The 22,880-nt window shown below is 38.2% G+C and overlaps 1 pseudogene; it reads right to left on the bottom strand.

The window, feature by feature from the left end:
• Positions 1-809: 809 nt before the first annotated feature.
• Positions 810-21,384, bottom strand: LOC131772077 (tetratricopeptide repeat protein 28-like; annotated as a pseudogene).
• Positions 21,385-22,880: the final 1,496 nt, after the last annotated feature.

The following is a 22,880-nucleotide window of genomic DNA, read 5'->3' as shown; positions in this document are numbered from 1 at the left end:
GAAGAAGCCTTAATTTGGACATTGAAGGACTCGTTTCCAACAAAATGCTACTGTGATGAGAGGACCGAGGAGAGCAAACACTGGCAAGTGAGACTTAAAATTGAGACCCCCAGTGGACTGGGAATGAGTCGAAAGGAAAACTAAGATTTTACTAGACATGATGCTAAGAGGACATCATCCTAAAGTGAACAAAATGAACATAATAACAACTTCTCTGGGGAAGTAAGGAGGTATATGAGTTGTAAGAGACCTGACGTTGTGCGAGGGTTGAGACGAATGAAAACTGAAACAGACAAGGAGATAGTCGCGTCTAATGAAGCGCGTAGAAGAATAAAGTTGAGGGCGATGAAAGAAGTGCGCGTAAAAATGGGAATAAAGGAAAAGTACGATGAAAAAAAGGGAAGGAACAAAAGGAAGGAGAAAAAAGAGATGCACAAATGTGAAAAGGTGCAAAAAGGTAAAAAGGGCGCACACAGGTAACAGTATGAACACGTCCGTCGGCATTCAAAATCGTGTGACAATATGGAGAACGGTAGACAGTGAAAGAGACACAATCGAAGAGTCGACGAGCGTTTGTTAAGTGGGTGGGGGCTTGAAACATGGAATGTCAGTACACTGTCAGCTGCAAAGATTATCAACTTGGCGCGCGCGGGTCAAAACAAGCATTGAAGTCCCCGTAGGATCTGTTCTCCCTGCATCTCACGCGAATCCTTAGAATATGGAGACAGACAATGAAAACAAACGCAGTTTTTGTATTTTATGCACTCTATTTCTCTTACACAAAAAAGTTAAAAAAAGTACATTACAAACTGCATTAAATTGCTCAAGGCATTAAGTAAAGTACGCGCTAAACGGAGACACTACAATGAACCCATTTATTCCCAAGATTGATCATAACTTAAATTCTCCTCGCAAAATTAATGCACCGACAAACATGGTGTCAATAAGAATTAGAGAAAATCTAAACTTGCGGATTATTTTTCACTAGAAACGTCATGTTTCATCGAATTCTCAGAATGAAGCAACAAAGAAACACATTCTTATCAGTTGGGAGAATTTTTCTTCACAACTTGGGAGTTAATGAGTTAATGAATAAAAACTAAGGTAAATGAACAAACAGCCTCAACTTTAAATACAAATAGCATCAAAACAATTCACACCAAATACACTGACATTATAAAAAGAATGTTTAGTCCAAATTGTCCCAGCTTGTTTTTAAAATCCTACGTTACATCATATTCAACCATGTGCAAGGTTAACTATTACATTTTATACCAGCATATACCAATGGTAGTTATGAAAATCTGTCAAAAATTAACATTGATTTGACAAAAATTTCTTTTAAAACAGCTGTGATACAGTATACCTTAAACTTTTGACCACATAACGGGTTCTAATTACACAGCGTGCTCTGAATACCTAAGTATAAATTCTTAAATCTAAGAAAGATATCATCAGACATCTCCAAATTATACTAAGGTAAATTTAAAGCCATGAAAAAAATTTGAACAGCAAACTTAAAAAAAATGCAAGTTTTATCCTCAAGCCCTGAACCTTTTTAACTACGGCCTAGATTTACATTTATTCATGAACATTTCCACCAAAATAATTTCCATTGAGGACTAAATGGCTTACTTCAAGTGTTTCCCTAATTTATCGGCGTAAATATTTTCCTAATGAAAACAACAAATTCCATGTCACCTACATTAAAAGTCACAGCAATGGAAACTTTAGTTAAAGTAAACTCTGCTTCGCTATTTCCTTGTTTAGATTACATGGACAATTTGTCTCTGTCGTCGTTCTCTAAAACAAACTGATGAGTGTTTGATAAAACGGACTAAACTTGATCAAACTCGTTTGATTGAAAGCAGGCTGTTGTAGCCAGCTCTTTGACTTGTTGTAGGCCCTTTTCCTGAGAAATTTCAATTTTTGTTTCAACAGTTGTAAGAGTCACATTAGGAAAGTCAAGCGGGCGGAAAACAATTGTAGGCCGGCCCCACGGGACTAGAAGCTGGCCACACCCCTGAGAGTAGGTCTAATGTCTCTAACATATGGTCAGTAAATTCAACAACATCATCTCTGATGATTACTTCTTCAAATTAAGCTTAGAATGGCAATCTTGGCACTGATGGAATTAGATTGCATTAAAATGGATTGAAAAAAAATTGAAAATGATAATCAATTTTTTTGTAAAGATAATTGCAAATTGCAACAAAGTAATTTATGACGTAGAAAAACCATTAAGATCAATTCACATATGGCTGCGAAGTTTGCAAATCACATTTTTGAAATTAAAATTTCGCCACCTTTTGCAAATGACAAACTGTTTCTTTGCTTATCAAAAGCTTAGAGTATCAACGTAATTAAAACCCGGTACACAAGCTCCTGGTTGTGTACAAGAAAAAAACCTTTAAATTATTTTACACATAACTGATTGCAATAAAAGAATAGATCTGAGTGTCATTTTGGCGAAACAAAAACCTCGTAGTCGTCTTCAACAACTTCAGGCATTAACAGCAGAAGCCTTGTTGCATCTTGTTCTCTTCGCAAGCATCTAAATTTGTAAAGGTAAAAAAATAGCAATTCCACTGAACAAAATATACTGAAATAGTCTGTTTTATTTCTTCACCAAAGTAAAGTCACACATCTCAAGTTCCATTTAACAAAAAAGTGAAAAGTAATGAAAAATAGCTAAAAAGCGCCAAAATGGAGAAGCATTTAAACCTTCCAAGTTCCTGCGTAATTCATTTTGAGATGAAATAAAAAAGTTTTCATTTATGTGATTTCATATTCAAATTTTCTCTTTCCTTTGCCTTGAAGTCAAGAGTGACGTCATCTCCAATCAGCAAAAAGGGCGCCCAGTGTTTGATGTCGCAGAACTTGTCTGATTCTCTGAGGCTTTTCATGGCCAGGTTCAGTGACTCGCTTGCTGGTTAACCGCCTGCAAGTTGTTGATAAAAGTATTTCATGAACTCAAGAGTAGCCTCGTCATCAATCGCCCATAGGGACACCACAATAGACCGAGCACCAGCCCCCATAAAAGCGCGCGCAATGCCAACCACACCTTCAGCCTTGATCTCGCCCCGGCCGCTGTGGCAGCAACTAAGCACAACAAGTTTGGCCCGAAGTTGAGCATTCAACACATCTCCAATTGTTAAAATGTAATCCTCCTCCGTTGGCACAGTAGATATTCGGTGTGGGTCAGGTGTAAGAGCAATTTCGCCAGTTTCCATACATCCGTGTGCCGCAAAGTGAACTAGGGAAACGGAACTGAGTCTTCTCAACACCTCACGTTTCGTGGCCTGACTGCCAGTGATTGGCGTGATATTCAGAATTTTTCCGATCATTTCTACTTCTTTTTTAGCATACTCAAGCTGCTCGAAGACTTTCTTTCCCTCGCTGTTAGTAACCTCGGATACCCACGGATCTCCTACAAGTAACGCACCACTGCTTTTGTGATAATCATCTGGGCAATCGGCAATGAGCCTAAGACTTGCTAACGATGGAGCAACTCGGATTGTGAACGATTCACACAGGTATTTAGAATTACCATCCTTCAATGCAGCGTAAGGAGCGATCCACAGGGGTCCATCAGGAATAATGAGTAGCTCATCCCCTTCAATCAAGTTTGCCACCGGCTTCATAACGATATCATACAAAGTGCTCAAGCATCCGTCTTGTTGGATGTGAGGTTGAGGCTTGGCTTCTTTGGTTTTCTCATCCACTTTCGAACGACCCTCCCTCAAAGCATCTAAAGATCGATTCTCGCATCTCACATTAGAACGAACACCAAGTTGTGTATAGACACCGAGCATGAAAGCCTCAAAGGACAGGCTAGATCCACTATTCTCTGAAACAAAACCTTTGAGTTTACTTTGTCTTAACTGAACTTGTTTTCCTTCGGACACAACCCAAAGATTGACGTTAGCTTTGTCCACTGCCTGAAAGACAGTGTTTGATGGAACGTTTTTAAAACTGCGCAATCTTCATCTTCTCCCTTGTGGTGACTTGTTCCACAACAAAAACTGGATTCCATGAGGTCGGTCAGAGCTTGAGCTCGTCCTTTCTCAGCAACAAATAAGGCTTCATCTACATTACCTTGTTCTACGAGAACTCTCCACAAACCCGTATACGCCACTTGATGCTGATTTCGAAAATTAACTTTCCACTCATCTTTAGATATTAGAAGTACTCTCAAGGAATTGAATAAGTTTATGCTAGCTTGGTAATGTTCAACGGCTTTTGGCAGTCCACCTTGCAACTCAAAAACCCATCCTAATGAATAGTAGGCCGTTGCCTCCATGGATTTGTCTCCTACTTCTTTAGCTACTATAAGATGTAAGTTGTGGTACTCTATGGCTTTTTTTAAATCACCCAGACTGTCATAAGCATTGCCAAGATTGCCATAAGCAACACCCTCCCCATGCTTGTCTCCTACTTCTTTAGCTATTTGAAGATGTAGGTTGAGGTACTCTATGGCTTTTTTTAAATCACCCAGACTGTCATAAGCATTGCCAAGATTGCCATAAGCAACACCCTCCCCATGCTTGTCTCCTACTTCTTTAGCTATTTTAAGATGTAGGTTGTGGTACTCTATGGCTTTGTTTAAATCACCCAGACGGTGATAAGCATTGCCAAGATTGCCATAAGCGTTACCCTCCCTATGCTTGTCTCCTACTTCTTTAGCTATTTTAAGATGTAGGTTGTGGTACTCTATGGCTTTTTTGAAATCACCCAGACTAAAAAAAGCATTGCCAAGATTGCCATAAGCGTTACCCTCCCCATGCTTGTCTCCTACTTCTTTAGCTATTTTAAGATGTAGGTTGTGGTACTCTATGGCTTTTTTGAAATAACCCAGAATGTGATAAGCATTGCCAAGATTGCCATAAGCAACACCCTCCCCATGCTTGTCTCCTACTTCTTTAGCTTTTTTAAGATGTAGGTTGTGGTACTCTATGGCTTTTTTGAAATCACCCAGATGGTCATAAGCATTGCCAAGATTGCCATAAGCGTTACCCTCCCCATGCTTGTCTCCTACTTCTTTAGCTATTTTAAGATGCAGGTTGTGGTACTCTATGGCTTTTTTGAAATAACCCAGAATGTGATAAGCATTGCCAAGATTGCCATAAGCAACACCCTCCCCATGCTTGTCTCCTACTTCTTTAGCTTTTTTAAGATGTAGGTTGTGGTACTCTATGGCTTTTTTGAAATCACCCAGACGGTGATAAGCATTGCCAAGATTGCCATAAGCAACACCCTCCCCATGCTTGTCTCCTACTTCTTTTGCTATTTTAAGATGTTGGTTGAGGTACTGTATGGCTTTTTTGAAACCGCCCAGACGGTTATTAGCATTGCCAAGATTGCCATAAGCGTTACCCTCCCCATGCTTGTCTCCTACTTCTTTAGCTATTTTAAGATGTAGGTTGTGGTACTCTATGGCGTTTTTGAAATAACCCAGAATGTGATAAGCATTGCCAAGATTGCCATAAGCAACACCCTCCCCATGCTTGTCTCCTACCTCTTTAGCTATTTTAAGATGTAGGTTGAGGTACTCTATGGCTTTTTTTAAATCACCCAGACGGTGATAAGCATTGCCAAGATTGCCATAAGCAACACCCTCCCCATACTTGTCTCCTACTTCTTTAGCTATTTTAAGATGTAGGTTGAGGTACTGTATGGCTTTTTTGAAATCACCCAGACGGTTATTAGCATTGCCAAGATTGCCATAAGCGTTACCCTCCCCATGCTTGTCTCCTACTTCTTTAGCTATTTTAAGATGAAGGTTGTAGTACTCTATGGCTTTTTTGAAATCACCCAGACTAGAATAAGCATTGCCAAGATTGCCATAAGTGCTACCCTCCCCATGCTTGTCTCCTACTTCTTTAGCTATTTTAAGATGTAGGTTGTAGTACTCTCTGGCTTTTTTGAAATCACTCAGACGGTGATAAGCATTGCCAAGATTGCCATAAGCGTTACCCTCCCCATACTTGTCTCCTACTTCTTTAGCTATTTTAAGATGTAGGTTGTGGTACTCTATGGCTTTTTTTAAATCACCCAGACTAAAATAAGCATTGCCAAGATTGCCATAAGCAACACCCTCCCCATGCTTGTCTCCTACTTCTTTAGCTATTTTAAGATGTAGGTTGTTGTACTCTATGGCGTTTTTGAAATCACCCAGACGGTGACAAGCATTGCCAAGATTGCCATAAGCCTTGCGCTCTCCATGCTTGTCTCCTACTTCTTTAGCTATTTTAAGATGTAGGTTGTTGTACTCTATTGCTTTTTCTCCCCGATTATAGAGATCTATGACTTTCTTGACATCACCTGAACTTGCACTACCGTGCTCATGACTAATAGGATCTTTTTCCTCCATGGATTTATCTCTCACTTCACTTACAGACTGAAGTCTTAATGACAAGAAGATCCTATTGTTTTTGTCAATCTTTTTTATGTTAAGGGTTAAAAATGTGGAAAAAACAAAAAAGATTATGTTTCTGATCATATTGATATGTAATAGTCCATTTTAACATTTGCGTGCTTGGTTCCCAAACCTCTGAACAAGAGCGATGATTAAGGGTGACCTTGCTATGATAAAAACATTGCTGCCTTTTAAATGCAAGCTACTTTGTTATTATCGTTTCTTGATACTGGTCTCTATCACAACAAGGTCACCTTCAGCCTCACTCCAAATCAAAGGCTTGGCAACTAAGTACACAACTATAAAATGGCCCATTAGGAGGGCTTTGCATGAAAGGTAGAGGATTTATCAACATTCAGTCTTAAAGTCAGTTATGAAGTAGATCTACGCTTCAAAAAATGTTTTTGCAGCCTCAAAATTTAACGTGCAATATCTAGATTTAATCCCTAGTTTCCAAAAACTGAGCAGCACTATCTCAATTTTAAATTAATATAGCTTTAACATCGGACAAATGTTTTACAGCAGTGGAAGAAATGAGTCTATAACACAAATACATGTCTTTAAAATTGTTATTTGTCCATAGGAAAGCACAACGAAAGTTTCCGAGTCTCTAAGTAGTGGCAAAAGGTCGAAGGCAAGAAAATCTGCATAAGTAATGTAAACATTACCGAGCTTTTTGTTTTGGCTTATTTTAGAGAGATCATCTACTCAAGTACTATGTATAAACTGGATAAAATTTAGTCTTCTAACCCTTTAACTCCCGTGAGTGACCAAAAGAGAATTTCTCCTTACAATAGCAATACAATATCAATCAGATAAGTGTTGAGAGTAAAAAAAAATATACCAATTTAAAAATAGTTAGTTGATGCAATACTGAATTCTCTGTACTGACATTACAAGAATTGTATGGTTGACTGTAAGGATAATTACAAATTTGGTCTGGGAAATTAAAGGGTTATTTAAACTAATGTACCAGTTATTGGCATGGATAGTAGAACTAAGTCCAATTGGCTAAAAGGAGCAATTTCATTAATAAGTCCTGAGGTAATAACTTCTCCTATGTTTTTAATCACACACACTTAAAGTATATGAGCTGACAAGTTCCCATCATAATTAATACCCTTCTTTGTATTTTCTCCCTTGAAAGTATATGAGCTGGAAACTTTTTTCCATTATACCCACGGTTAGAAATGAAAGATTCCTTCAAAAGATACAGCTAGTCCCTTATCACACCAAGTGATTGCTTCTTCAAATCTCTTCAATTCAATACAAGCAGCGGCTCCTGTAGGCAACAACACAAAGAAGCATACTATTACTGTGGCTCAATTCTGAGAAAAGAACCTGAAACCATTGAAATCATCACAGACCAGAAGAAAAAAAAAAAGGCAAAACAAAACAATACAAAAAACTAAACGGAAAAGAATAAACAGGCCCTAGTAGGTTTCAGTTAGATTTATTTAGCTTTACAGACAACTGAAACTTCTAAGAACACTTAAATTAGGATCAACACAAAAACACTAAAATTTAGGTAAGTCCTGATCCTTCTTTTTAAAACAGCTAGATAGTGACTTAAGAGCGCGTCCACGAGAGCACCGGGTAGTCGCGCTACATGCCATCTCACCGATTTCAATGAAACTTTGTCAGTTTAAAGGGTCTACCCCAAAACTAAAAAAAAACAGACTGGTTTCTGTTTTGGTTTTTTTCCGGGTGGAGATAGACCACCCCCCGGTTTTTCTTTGTTTTCACCAAGGAAATCGCTTCAAATAGGTAAAATGTATGAAGCTTTCACTGCGATGGTATTTAACCGATTACTTTGAGGATTTGCACACATATTTTTACATCCTTAGTTAATGGCCGCCGCGAGTATCAGTCAGTTTGATTGACGGCTTGTTAATCAACAGAGGCAAACATACGACTTTGGTTTTAGACTTTTCGATTCATCTAAATATTTTACAACTTTGAGGTCAAATATTTCCCGTTGCCAGAAAGCTATAACACTTATCTTAATTACCCTTTATAACCCATCATTTCATCTCTGAAAATCATCAAAAAAATCTTTGGGCACTACCCTATTTTTGTCTTGGATGCCTTTTAAAATCTGTGACTGTGACAACTTTCTCTCAACTTCACCTGTCACGCAATTCTTGCTCTAGGCGGTCACTTGACGAAATAAACCTACATTTTTTAGCTCTTTATACAAGATGATTGGTCAAGAAAGGTGAAAAATGTGAAAAACTTTCGAGATTTTTTGTAGGAATGGAAAATTTCACGTTTAGAGAGATGCATGTTGACGGAAGATCAATGGGAAAATCGTAGCGTTTCTTTTTTCAGTCGTTTATTACTTTGAAGATTTGCTAAAATCAGGACATAGGGCTCTTGTACAGAACAAAACATCCATTAGCCTATACTTTGATCGTCTATTATCATTATCGCACAGTTTTCAATAAGGAAACTGTAACAGGAGAGGAGATTTTAAAGTTACATTTCGCCTGCTTGTTGACGTACAAGTTCCCGAGTGTAACAACTTCGGCTTTTCCATACCGCGAATGAAAATGTTTTTTTCCACTTTCCACCATCAAGAAATTCTACGTATAGGAATAGTATTTGTAGGGTCACTGCGTGACCTTTTATGAGAAGTAAAAATTGTTAATCTTTTTTTTTCAAGAAGACAATTCCAGAAAGTTCCTAATCCTTCTGTTATCTTATTTTCCTGTTTTTCGACTGCAAATATCATCTGCATTTGCTATTATTTTCGCTGATTGTCATGGCCTTTCCTGCGTGCACGTGCGAGCTAGTTCATATACAGGACTCTTTCGAGTTTCTTTGGCTGGTGTCAGGCTTATGTGTGTAGGTCTGGTTCAAAATATACCTGCACGCTGCAACACGGGTTCCTATGTTTTCTCCTTTTTCTTTATTGGTATTTTCATTCTCTTGCTTGCATTATCACACATTTATGTTTTTTTTAAGCACGTTCCCTCAGTGTGCGTTTCCTCACACTCGCCACGTTTATTCTTTGGAAAATTTTTTTTTACTGGAGGGCGATGTCGCTTAGCTTGGCGTGTCTTGACTCTGGCCGACGAGAATTATCGAGGTGAACTCCATGAAATTCTAGTCAAATGTTTTAAAAACTTTGTCTACCCTTGATTTGCACGCAGAAAAAAAAAGGCAAATCCCGAACGGTATTTCAAAACACTTTATTCATTAGTCAATTTATGAACTGTTTCATAGCAGCCCGAGGAAAAAGAAAAATTGAAACAACCGGCGTATCGGTCAAATGAATTCCAATTTTTTCAACAAGGAGTTGGTAAGTTCATTTTTCCTGGTAAATTTAAGTGGAGGTCATTTTTTTGTGACAGCCGATCAAGTATAGACATCTCTGAAACGTCTCTGAAACTCTTTTTAAAAAGAGCGTACACTTTCGGTAATATTTTCCTCCTTCTAGCAAGAGCGCAACAGACATTGTTAATCCTATGTAGTGTAGGTGTATCAGTTGTATAACGTCTTCATAGTGATGCCATGTAAGAAATCGAGAGTCTAAAAAGCCCTCAATTCAATCTAACACTCGAATTGATAAAGTCAAGATGGTGCAGTTGTCTTGTTCATTTGCAACTAACTGTACAACAAAATGTTACTTTTCTCGCGCTTGCCAGGGACGGCAACAGCTCATACCTCTAAATTCGTGGGTATACAGCTTAAAAAAGAAAAAAACATTTGAGAGACGTCGATGTATCCCAAACATGCGTTTCGTCCGAGATGGAGCTTATTCTAGCGCGTATTGGCTTATTTGGAGATTACGAAGGCAGCGATTTCACGATGTACCTCAAATTTTGTGCACAATTTGGTGTGAGACTCAGACCTTCGGGTTCGTAAATTCCAGTTTCCTCCTCATAAAAATCGGAGACATAAAGTGAGAGAGAGATGAATCTGCAGATGGCAGAAGAAATCAAAGCTGGTGGCGAGTCTTTCTGGTGGCGGCAAGGTGACTGTAAACCTAAATAGAACGCGTACTGTAGCTGCTATCTTAGAGTCGACAATGAATAAGGAAGAAGGGCAAGAAGAGCGCTTATCTGAACATCAGTTTTCCTAACTGGTGATTTGTGACTGAGATGAACTTTATATCATATTATTGCTAGGGATATGCAGGTACTGTAGAGGCGCTCACATAGATAGAGGTGGGCGATCCTTCCTCTGACTAAAGAACTGCGACAAGTTTATAGCGCAGACCAACTGGCACAGTTTGAAGCACCTCAGGGTCTCACTAGGCTCATCACATTAGAAACCTTCAGCAAACTAGTCGTAGAAGCGGGTGGTTATCAGCAACGTGCACAGATTTCTGAACGCAGGTCATCGCGAGAACTATACCCAATCCGTCATAGACGGAACAAGAAAGCGAGATACTCTTGCTAAAAGAAGGATGTATCAAGACGTTTCAGTCATTGGCTGCCATCCAAATGTACCCTGACAAAGACAAACACAGGGAAGCCGACAAAAAAATTCCGCCTAGAATAAGATCAAGAGGAAATGGACTAAGACCGGCTTGCCATTCCATAGGGGACAGCTACGTTCGAGGACGGAGCTCAGGTAAAAATTCTGACGAACAATCCCTAACTAGCCAAGAGGACTTTGGATGGGCTCTTTGGAAAACACAAAAAACAGCCACCTTTTCTCAGAAAGCAGGGAATTATCTCCTAGACGTGTGCTGGGCAAGGGAGGAAACTAGTAAGGCAACCGCCTCTAATGTGATTTCCCAAATATCGAGAGAGTTTAAGAGACGACACCAGCCAGAAATGTTGTCAAAGACTGACCGGTTGATACAGCAGCAAATCGCTCGATACTTCAGCCGGTTATCTGCCGTAACAAAAATTGGTTTATTGATAAGGTACCCCTCTGTAAATATGAATAAGGACGGAGAGGCCGATGCCAATGATCTAGCTTCCGAATTCGAAACTGACCGAACAAGGCAGAAGATAAGGAGGGACCTTGCAAAATTTAGACGAAGACTGCAGGAGAGGGTACAGCTGCTATTAAGCTAAAAAAAAAAAGACGTTCGAATCTCACTTTTCTTTCATATTTATTGTCTTTGCTCACGAAAACAACTGGCTATGTCTTGGGATTTCATCAAGGGAAACTTGCAGGAAGGCTACTCGTCAAATTACTGCTGGCTCATTCTTACTTAAAAATTTTACAAGTCGCAATTAAACGCCGGCAACACTCGATCTAGAGAGATGTAGATTTATATGTAGTGATAGAATGCTTGAAAAAATATGCAGATATTTTACGATCGAAACAGGTAAATAATCATAGAGATCTGCAGATTATTCTGAAATTGTTATCTAGCAGATAGCATGAACAACGCGCTTATATAATTCCTACGGAGAGTCTTTGGGTCACACAACAGATGTTAGCATAGCGGAGTTCTGTATGTAAATGTCCGATGGCGGTAAGTGACAACGTCAACACTATTTTAATTTTATTTTCGGGATAGAAGCACAGTTTTTAGTCCGATAGAACAATTTATATTTGCTCTCGAGCGAGAGCGCAGAATTTCTCGTCTGTAAAAGCCAAAGTTGTAGCACACTGGAACATGTAATAATATCAGCCAACACGCAGCACTTTAAAATCTCCTAAAATGAGCAGTGATGATGATAAACAATCAAATTATAGACTAATGAATGTTTTGTGCAGTACAAAAGCCATATCTGCTGATTTTAGCAAATCTTCAAAGTAATAAACGACCGAAGAAAGAAACGCTGCGATTTTCCCATTGATTTTTCGTCTACATGTATCTCGAAAGTTTTTCACAATTTTCACCTTTCTTGACCAATCCTCTTGTATAAAAAGAGCTAAAAAATGTAGGTTTATTTTGTCATAGAGCAAGAATTGCGTGACAGGTGAAGTTGAGAGAAACTTGTCACAGTCTCAGATTTTAAAAGGCATCCAAGACAAAAATACGGTAGTGCCCAAAGATTTTTTTGATGATTTTCAGAGATGAAATGATGGGTTATAAAGGGGAATTAAGATTAGTGTTGTAGCTTTCTGGCAACGGGAGATATTTGACCTCAAAGTTGTAAAATATTTAGATGAATCGAAGAGTCTAAAAACCAAAGTCGTATGTTTGCCTCTGTTGATTGACAAGCCGTCAATCAAACTGACTGATACTCGCGGCGGCCATTAACTAAGGATGTAAAAATATGTGTGCAAATCCTCAAAGTAATCGGTTAAATACCATCGCAGTGAAAGCTTCATACATTTTACCTATTTGAAGCGATTTCCTTGGTGAAAACCAAGAAAAACCGGGGGGGGGTGGTCTATCTCCCACCGGAAAAAAAACCAAAACAGAAACCAGTTTGTCGTTTTGAGTTTTGTGGTGGACCCTTTAAACTGGCAAAGTTTCATTGAAATCGGTGAGATGGCATGTAGCACGACCGCCCGGTGCTCTCGTGGACACGCTCTTAACATATCCGACACCTCTGACTCATTTGGCTTAAGGAACTAAAATATTCATGCTGAAATTTTGCTTTGCATTCCGCATTGAGTTCCTCACCCCGTTCAAAATAATATTCTCATCATGATTAATGGAAAGTAATGGCGTAGCAGTCAAGAGCTGGATTCAAATGTACATCAGGGTGGTCTCGACCTCTTAATTAAAGTCCATTGAGACAAGATTGAACTCTATTTAACCTCATTTAACCTTAGAGTGTTGAGTTCTTTTTCTATTATTATTATTATAGTATATCTAACCTCTCACAATTGCCTTGAAGAAAGTTGGATTTAACTCAATGGCTGCTTCTGCATCACTTAGTGAATCCTGGTGATTTCCTGTTATTGAAATAAATATCTCTGATTAGCCATACATGTTGCAAACCAACTACCATTACCATAATTTTGAGAAAAACTTGCGATGCTCGTTGATATCTGGGGTAAGAGATTACTTCTTTGTATATTTGAGAGGCCAAGATAAATTGTAAATTTTTCCGGGCATGCATTCAAAATTATTATCTTTTTCAGAAAACTACTACTGACAACTCAATAGCTTCAAAATAGAAAAAAATGCATATTAAAGCTCTCATCATCTTACCAAGTTTAGAATGTGCAATAGCCCTGTTGTTGTGCAGTTTGGCCTTCAGTTCTTTCTCGTTGCAGTTCATTTTAATTCCTTTGGTGTAAAAATGAATAGCATTGATGAAATCTCCTTTCTTGAAGGCCTCATCACCCTCATTTCTATAAACATCAGCTGTGGCTGCAAAGAAAAAATAAAATAATTCGAAAAAAAATTTAAAAATAGGTGTCAAAGTCTGTGGTCGTAGTTAGTAATTATTAGTGTATAATCAGAGCTCCAAGATCTGGAGATTTAAAATCTGCAGATTTTCAATAGTTATGATGATGCCAATGATGTAGGTGACAACATGGGTAAGAATAACAATGAGAATTAAGCATCACTCAACTTGAGGCAAACCCCTGGGCATTTAAATTTTTGGAGATAGGTTTCCTAAAATTCCTATTCCCTGGGCAAAATTAATAAAATATTCAAATGCCCCACACAATTTTATGAAAAAGGCAAAATAATTAGCAATTTGACTTTCAACTAGTTGATCAAGCTTTAAAAACTAATTGACCAAGCTTTAAAACCTAGATCTTGAAGCCTTATTTCTTCTGAGCCATTTGTTAGTGAAAGTACAGTATCTATCTTAAACACCTCCATATTCAATGATAATTAACACTTGTACTCTACTGGAAATTAAATGTGACAGTTTTTATTCAAATTCCCTAACGCCAGTCAGGCAGGGTTAAACCCCCCCTCCCCCACCCTCTTTGGCTTGGATGAAGATCAAATACCTGTGGGTTGCTCGAGGAGAAGGGAGGGAATGTTGAAGGTTTCAAAGTGATTGTGTTTCATTAAAATAGAAAGATGATGGTGATGATGATGATGGTACCTATGATGCAAACTTACACAATGGATGTTATATGATGATCAAATAAAGTCTTAACTTATTATAACTTTGTTTTGAACTGTTAGAAAAGAAAATAGCAAAAGTTTCTGTGTCATAGATCTTCCCAATGAACAGCATATTGTAATCATAGAAGAGAGTCATGATTGGCCAAATATCCTTTAAGGTGGTCATACACTGTATATATCCTTTTCCACATCTGCTTGCATTCTTGAAACTGATCCTGATCGAATAGAAATTGTCCTAACAATTACTGAAGCCGAAGTTGAACCTAGCTCACCTCGTAAAGTGTCCTCGTCAAAATCTGGTGCATTTTCTTTGTCAGGTAAGTCTTCATTTTCACATGGAACTTTAATTGAACTTCTTCTTGTAGCCATAGCAACTGTAAGAAGACTGATGCTTTGTACAAAGTTGTTCTTTTAAGTCATCCTAGTCTGAAAAAAAGGTGATTGAAAATGGTTATAAACATCAGCTCAACATATTACCCAGTTGCAAAATAAATATTTTTTCCCTTCTGAGAATGGGAGGGGTACATAGACACAAAATCAGAGGCCAATTAAGAGCTAATGTCAACATGCATCAGACAAACGGCGGCAAGTCGCCCGAATTCGTTTTCTCTCCTACTTTCATATTTTGTAGCCCAATATGTCCTAATAATTGTGGTGTAGTTTTTTTGTGAAAATACATTTTAGTTTTTGAGAAATGATTTTTTTCGTTGGACCGCTCAAATATGCAAATTTTCACTCTGAATATTGCCCGAGTTGTGTCACCTCATGTAACGAATTTACTTGACCTCCGGTATTTCTGTCGGCATAATCCTTTGTTTTATCAACTAAACTTAATCCCCTGACGTTATTGAGGATGGCAAAGAAATATTTATTTTTTGGTAACTATTTTTGTCCGACATACTTTTTCTATGTTGAAAAGTAGCATCAAAACAAAGACAGTTTTAACAACGACCGATATGACAAAATCTACTGAGCTTCTAGCTTTTAAAAGAAAAAAGGATGGTTATAAAGTTACTGTAAAAATTTTCTTGTGCAATTGTGTTGTTCTATTGTGAGACGAACTCAAAGTCCGGCAAAATTTACTTGCTAGCGACTATGAAATATACATGGTGTGCCTACATGTCGCCACCTTTTATTGACATATCGAGGCATAAATCACTACAATTTGTAAAAAAATATAACGCAACACTCTTACCTAGTTTATTTATGATTTTATAAGACCAATAACTGTTTCGGTCATTATATTACGCTTGGGTATTACTTTTTGCCGGGAGCTCAGCTTTTGCGTTGTGTTTTTCCCCTATCCCAGTTATATTAGAAGCTAGTCACGCAATAATTGATACCAACACAAATGAATATTTACCCTGTATGAAGATTTTTGTTTATGTTGAATTGACAATATTACAGTATGTTACTTTTGTGGTCACTAATCGTTGTTTCAGTGGCAGCGTAGCAGTTCAAAGCGGGTTGTTGCTTCAACGCGATGAAATTTATAGTGTTCTGGCAGGGAAAAAAGCATGATGCTCTGGGAATAAAAACTCTTTGGGGCCTTTTACATGATATCGGGATGAGTTTTGTTCAAGAACGAGTTCATCCCGGTTGTCGCATGATACCAGAGTAAAATTATTCGAAACGAGTCATTTGTGAATGAGTTTATTGAGGTTTTCATTCCAGAACGAAACACTTGTTCTGGACGACCTTTTGTACCTGTGTAAAGTAAACGCGGTACGACACTCATATCTGTATGAATCCTCTTTAGGAGCGAGGGAAGCATAGAAAAAGGACGTAAATACTTGTTTTTACTACTCGTTTTTATAATTTAAATTATCTTGCATGTAAACGCGGCATGAAATTCATTTCATTCCGGAATGAAACCCATTTTGGAATAATGTAAAAGATACCTTATTAACGGACCATTAGATTTTTGATGCGGGGAAGGGGGAGGGAGGGGGGTCTTTTGCCAATTGCACGATTTGTCTTCTTCCATTGAGCCCGTGCTCGATTTTTTCGGGGGTTATTGCCCAACACCCCAACACTCCCCCCCCCCTCCCCGCCCGCATCAAAAATCTAATGGTCCTTCCCTAAGATGCTATCAGGTCCTACAACTTTTCCTGTGATGAAAGAATTTGGATATATAAGTTTTACTCGCGTTGTTGTTGATGTTTTTTTTTTACATTACCGAGCGAATTTCAAGTGATAATTTCAGGAAGTAAGAAGCAACAACAAAAGGATTCTTATCAAAGCGAGGTGCCATTTTCAGTCATACCTGGTCGGACACCTTGAAAACAAAGTATGACACGCAAGCAGTTTACTGCAAATTTGACATGAAAATAATTCTGATGCCTCTTTGAAAAGCGAAAAAGGCTTGAACAGTAGACATCGCGAGATCTTTGGCTATGTTATAAAAGAATACTTTATGCACTAGAAGTGCACATATCGAGTTCCGGATGCACTTGAAAAGTCTGTTTAACAAATGCAGACGTACAGTTATTTTAATCCCTACCAAATTATGTCAAGACGAACAAAACGAAAAAAAGTACAGTCGTCCTGCCTCAAAGCAGGACAGATTTTGTCAGCATAAAAATCTGACAGATCAGAACCCAAAGTTTTTATAGGTAAATAACCACTTTACGTAAATTTTACGAGGTGAGACTGACAGCTCGTAGTTGGCAAATCGCATCTTTTGCTTTTAGGTGCTGACAGGGTTGGTGGGGGAGGTGGGGGAGGAGGAGATCAGAAATGGGTGAGGATGCTTGTCGTACCTTTCAGGGGTCAAAATCAGTGATCTGGTACCTTTTATGGTGTCTCCAACTTTAGTGGACTGCCAGTGACCTAGCTGGTACCTTTTAAGATGTTTTTCGCTCAATAAAGTACCTGACATAAGCATTTAATGAGCACTAGGACGATTTTAATGATCTGACTTGAGCCTCTAGAGCACATCGATAAAGAAGTTCTTATTTTTATGGATTTTCAATTTTTTTTAGTTTAAATTGGTACTTTATAGGGGTAGATATCTGTTGTTGCCACTCCCACACGGATAAGACTCAGGTACCTTTTATAATTTTATAGGGGTCGTTTTCAAAATTCCGGCGCGCATCCTCGCCCTCTTATCCCCGGGGGTGCTGATACGTGCAGCACACTTGAAATTTAGCAAAGGCAAATTTTGATGTGATTTTCGGTGAATAGAAAAAAATTTTTTCAGCGTCTTGTAGCTACTGCGGAAGGGCCCTTTACCACTGTGTGCTTAATTACGCGTCCCGCCAGATTGCGGAAAGCCTACAAAGTGCTCAGACATTAGTATAGAAAACTCCGTCTTTGTCTGGATTTTTGAAAATTTCAAGATTTACAAAAGACAGGCCTAATTGACTGCGATAAATTGGGCAAAATATCATCATCTGTATGTTGCAAGTTCGTATAATTCGTAACAGAAGCAATTGAAATTATTTAAACCAGAGGCTGTAGTAGGTAGTTAGGTAAAGTCTGTATTTAAGCAGTGGCCCATCCAGGCCCTGAGCTTATAATCCTGGATTCCTCACATGAAGCGACTTGGTATTACTACTCCTCCCTAGACATGATGACAGTCCACCCCATGGTTACTCCCCCTCCCCCCTCCCTCTTCCCTCCTGTCATTTCATCAGGTTCCCCTGACTAATTTCTGGTACCCATTTATACTCCTGGTTGGAGAGGGGTACTATGAGAGTAAATCATTTTGCACAAAAACAAGACACATGACCTGGCCAGGTTACCAATACAGATCTCTTGACCCTGACTCCACCTCACTAATCATAAGGCCACCATGTCTCCATAAGAGGGGAGAGTTTATGGTAAATCCTTTCTCATAAGAAACAACTTTTGCAAAACCAAAATAAAATTCTCTTAGCTGATTTTTAAATAGGGATTACTGGTCAAAACTTACAAAATGTGTAAGTTTTTATTCAATTTTCTCCAGTTGAACCGACATCCATATTTGTGCAGCTGGCTGTTAGTTCAACTGTACACTTATGACAGGAAGAACAATGAAATATATACACTAACACATGCTGATGTATGTTGATATGGATTTCAATTTGGTACAGGTGCTGATGTTTGTGGTTTACCAGTATATGTATATTAAACTAATTGTTTTTGCAATCATTTCATGTTTACTCTGTTTTTTGCACAGAATTGATTTGTCTTTGATGCTAACTTTAACTATCCTGATAATCCAGACTAGTTGTTTATCAAATATCATAAAATCCTTGCTGGCTGTCTTCACGTACAAAAAATTTCAAGAAATGTAGAGGCACAAGGAAATCAATTGTTCTGGAATTCAAAATAGCCTTAGATACATGTACAGTGTAGATCACATTTTCGAAAGCCAGCACTAACTTCTTACTAACCATTTGAGCACGAGTCTTTACTAGGGAATATTGGCCCAAGGTTACGGCAGTATAGAAATGTCATAGTGCCAATATTTCTCAGTACAGCTCACGAAAGCAAGGTGATACTCATGCATTAATGTCACTTGCACTAAACTAGTTTATTGGGAATTTTCTGGCTTCCAAGTAAAAACATAGGCATGCGTAGCATGCAAGATTTATTTTTTTTGACCGGATGGGATGAGATGGGACACTTTGTGTACCTAATGTTTTTATTTTTGTAACAGAAAAAGAGCATAACTTTATAAAAGATCGAAAATATTGCATTACTTCACCTTAAGAGAAAGAGAGAAAAAAGGTAATTTAGCTTAACTCACACAGGTATCTTTTGGTCTATTTTCTCTATTGTCTAAATAGTTCTAAGCAAAAATAAAATGGATCGGTGCCACGCTTACTGTTTTCTCCTTCGCAGCAGTTGTTTGGTCTCGTCACACAACGCCATCTATTCCCCGACGGAGAGAGAGCGCGTAGCGTGATGAGACCAAATAATAGTTGCGAAAGAGACCACGCTTACTGCCGTTCCTCTACCAGAGAGAAAATCAAAATTATTCGTCTACAGTTAGATGCCTGAAAATATAATTCCATGTCATTCTACTACGAAAATCAAACTGAAACTCTGTTGTATCTCCAATAGACTCTAATCAAAGATATATTGCGATCTCGACCAATGAAGATACATTTCAGAAGAGAAAAGGATAATATTTGAGAGAGGGCTCTTTGATTGGTTGTTGCCTATCCGGCCTTTGCCCAATCTGTGTGAAATACTTTATAAAATGCAGGTTGTTTACAAGGAATAAACATGCGATTGGATTAAGTTCAAGGTAGTTAAAAGCCGAGTTTATTCGTAGAAAAAGTCAAAACGCGGGAGAATTGCGTTAAATGTTCACTATCGGTAGCAGTTAGTCTGAATTTTTTCCAGTGGGGTTGGATATTGCGATTAGAATACGTGATTAAATGCAGATTGTTTACAAGGAAAAGACACGTGATGGATTGAAGTTTAATTTGGCAAAATGGAATTTAATCGGCGAAATAAAATTTGTAATCAGCAGACTAGGTCAGGGAAGCAAAATAAAAAGAAATATACGTATTCCAAAAATCTGCACACCCCCTCCCCTACTGCCTCCTTCTACTTGCTTTTCTGGTGGTAATTTCGTTTCTAAGTATTAATTCACTCTATTTGAGACAACAAGGTAGTTTTCCATTACCAGAAATCCTAGATATCGATCATACTTGACCTCTCCAGGCCTTGGCCAAGAAACAATTATAAAGAAATGTGTGGGATAAAAAGAAAATGTTCAAAATCTCCAAGGATCTTTCATTTTCTTGTCAAGATCCTCAGGGGTCTTTTATTTTATTTCCAAGATCTTTAATTTTCTTGCCAAGATCTTTACGGATCTTCAAAATTTTCCTGCCAAGATCGTTCAGGATCAATATCTTTCTGTCATTTCAAACTAAACTAATAGATAAATATTCGCCACCCAGAATGCCTTTAATGAAAATCACCAACGGGTAGCACCCATGATTTTATGTGGAACGAGCAAATGCAATTAGGCAATCTCATTTCAAATTTCGTTAAATTTCCGACTCGAGTTATGACGAACAAGAACGAGGAGCATGTGGTTCACTCGTTAATTTATGTAGGACAAAAAAAAAAGAGCAAAGAAGACGATCATTTATTCCAAAATCTATGTGTGAGCTGGATTTCAGCTTATTTTCATTTTCTACAGGTGTGCTGATAATTATTCAGTTACGCTATGTTCTTAATATAACCTACATTTTTTCAAAAGAAGTCAAATGATGTGTTAAAGAATTCGTATTTTGATTTGTCGCCTTAAATTTTTCTCTGACTGAAAATATCTGCCAAGTTTTGTATCATTTAATAAGCAAGGAACGTTTTACATCTTCCCCTTGAAACGTGTGTTTGTGACAACTGCTTCCTCTTTCAATTTCTATAATGCGAACAGGATGTAACACGTAGACGGTAGTTTATAATCAAAATAAAAAGGAAAAAGGCTTCAGATTATCTCGTAACACTCAGTTTTCTCGGTTCTCACTAAATATTCTTCTAAAAAAATCTAGTAAGCAGGGACACAGCACTTTAGATCGATAACATTTTCATAACTTGCTCTTGTCTGCGATCATATGGCATAGTGTGTTGTTGCCGGCTCACTTTGCTGAAAGACCTATATGAAACCAAGACCCCACGCCTCATACCGGATTGCCTATATTTTACATTTAATAAGTTTTTCTTTGTTAATACAAACTGGCAATGTTATTGATGGAACACTGCGAGTGGGTGAGACAAAAATCCACTTGGTCTAATTAATTATTTCAGAGCTTACCTTAAAACGACGTTTCGTCAGCGATGGAGCGTTGAATTCGTCCTTAAGAACCTGTTAAATTTGTAAAATTTTGCAAGACCGAAGTTATTTGGATGAGTTCTTCAGAAGGTGACTTATAACACGAACGGTGTCGAGAGGGTACTCTTTTCCTAGTGGTCTCACGACGTAGGAATATTTGATTTTTTTCCTCTGAAATTTAGCTCGGGATAACCTAGAAGCAATGCTTCGAGCTGGGAATGGCGAGCGTTAGAAATTTCTCGCTGCCACCGAAATGATGCAAATGACTCACTTTTTGTTTCACGACCGTAATGATGTTTTTACCATTGCGTGACATTCTCAGGAAAACCAAAAGTTGATGACGCATTGTGAACGTTCCCGAGGAAATGAGTCATAAATAGTGAATAATACACGGGCGCGCGTAGATGCAAATTTGGTTGATGGAATACAATTCAAGTGCGTGAAAAATTGCCTAATGTTCACGTAGTGCAATGATTGGGTATATTCTAATGGACTTTGGACGTTGTTTTTATGGTACGTGATGGAACGTGAGTTGTTAGGCGTGTTCGTTGCGCGTAAAGGAGCCGTAAAAACACGTTTGACTTAAAAATAATACAAAAAATGAAATGCGAAACTTTCATGTCCCGATAAATCTCGACCTTAATCAACGAGGCTCTTGCGAAGACCACAAACCACCACGCTTATCAAATGAGCCCAAGATTTCTGGTTAATGTTATTCTTTGTACACAGCCCCCTGATCCATGACATCATCTATAAGAACATAGGTATACGTAGCATGGGTAGGTTGAGATGGGACACTTTGTGTACCTAATGTTTTCATTTTTGTAACAGAAAAAGAGCATGACCTTCAAACGGAGGAAAATATCGCGTTACTTCACCTTGTCTGAACTCACACCACAGGCAGCTCAAACTCCAGCTGCGAGATGATCATCTTGCGAAATAAGATTCATGGTGATTTTTGCGGATTTTTTCGGATTTTCTTTATCTGGCGGTGGCATATCTGAAAATTTTTATGAGTTGTGCCGTATTTTGACTTTACCCACAGACTCGTCAAATTCAAACAAGGAGTGAAAGTACTAGGCAATACTACAAACCACTGAATAGTCTAGTAGGTTATTTATGATCCAACTGCTTTTTATTCGCCATGTCTTTCTGCTCATTTCTCATAAGGCGGGAAAAGCAAAATGGATAGAGAAGCGCAGCGTGCGTAGCCGACCGGTTAAACAGGTTTTTTTACAGTATAAAATAACCAACTGTATACATGTGTTATATACATACATTCGCATTATTTGAACTCTACCTTGTGGAGTTGGATTTAAAAAACCAAATTATCTCGTTGTACCCCTCATCGACGCGGCACCACAATTTCCTTACAAACTAAACCCAGTTATTCATAAGTTGTTGATTACAATGCCTGCAGCTGGTGCGAGGCCAAAGGCAACCAAAATATACTTAATAGACTTGGAGAAGAAATCTCCCAAAAACTCAGCATACTTCGTATACACATACTCTAATATTACTAAAATACTTCTCGAGCGCTTCACATGACTCTCACTTCCATACGATCTGATTAGTTATACTTTATTTTTATTATTTTTACATTTTTTTATTATTTTACGTTTTTCCAGTCTATCGAGTTCATGTTCCATTCAAAGCCGTTTTCTTCTTGAACAGGTCCATAGGTTCCAACGGTCGATCAGCTGAAAAAGGATTCTTTTTCGACTTGT

Source organism: Pocillopora verrucosa, chromosome 12 (genome assembly GCF_036669915.1).
Source record: "Pocillopora verrucosa isolate sample1 chromosome 12, ASM3666991v2, whole genome shotgun sequence".
Lineage (NCBI taxonomy): Eukaryota > Metazoa > Cnidaria > Anthozoa > Scleractinia > Pocilloporidae > Pocillopora > Pocillopora verrucosa.
The sequence above is the reverse complement of the archived record's forward strand: the minus strand, read 5'-3'. Positions and strand labels throughout refer to the sequence as shown.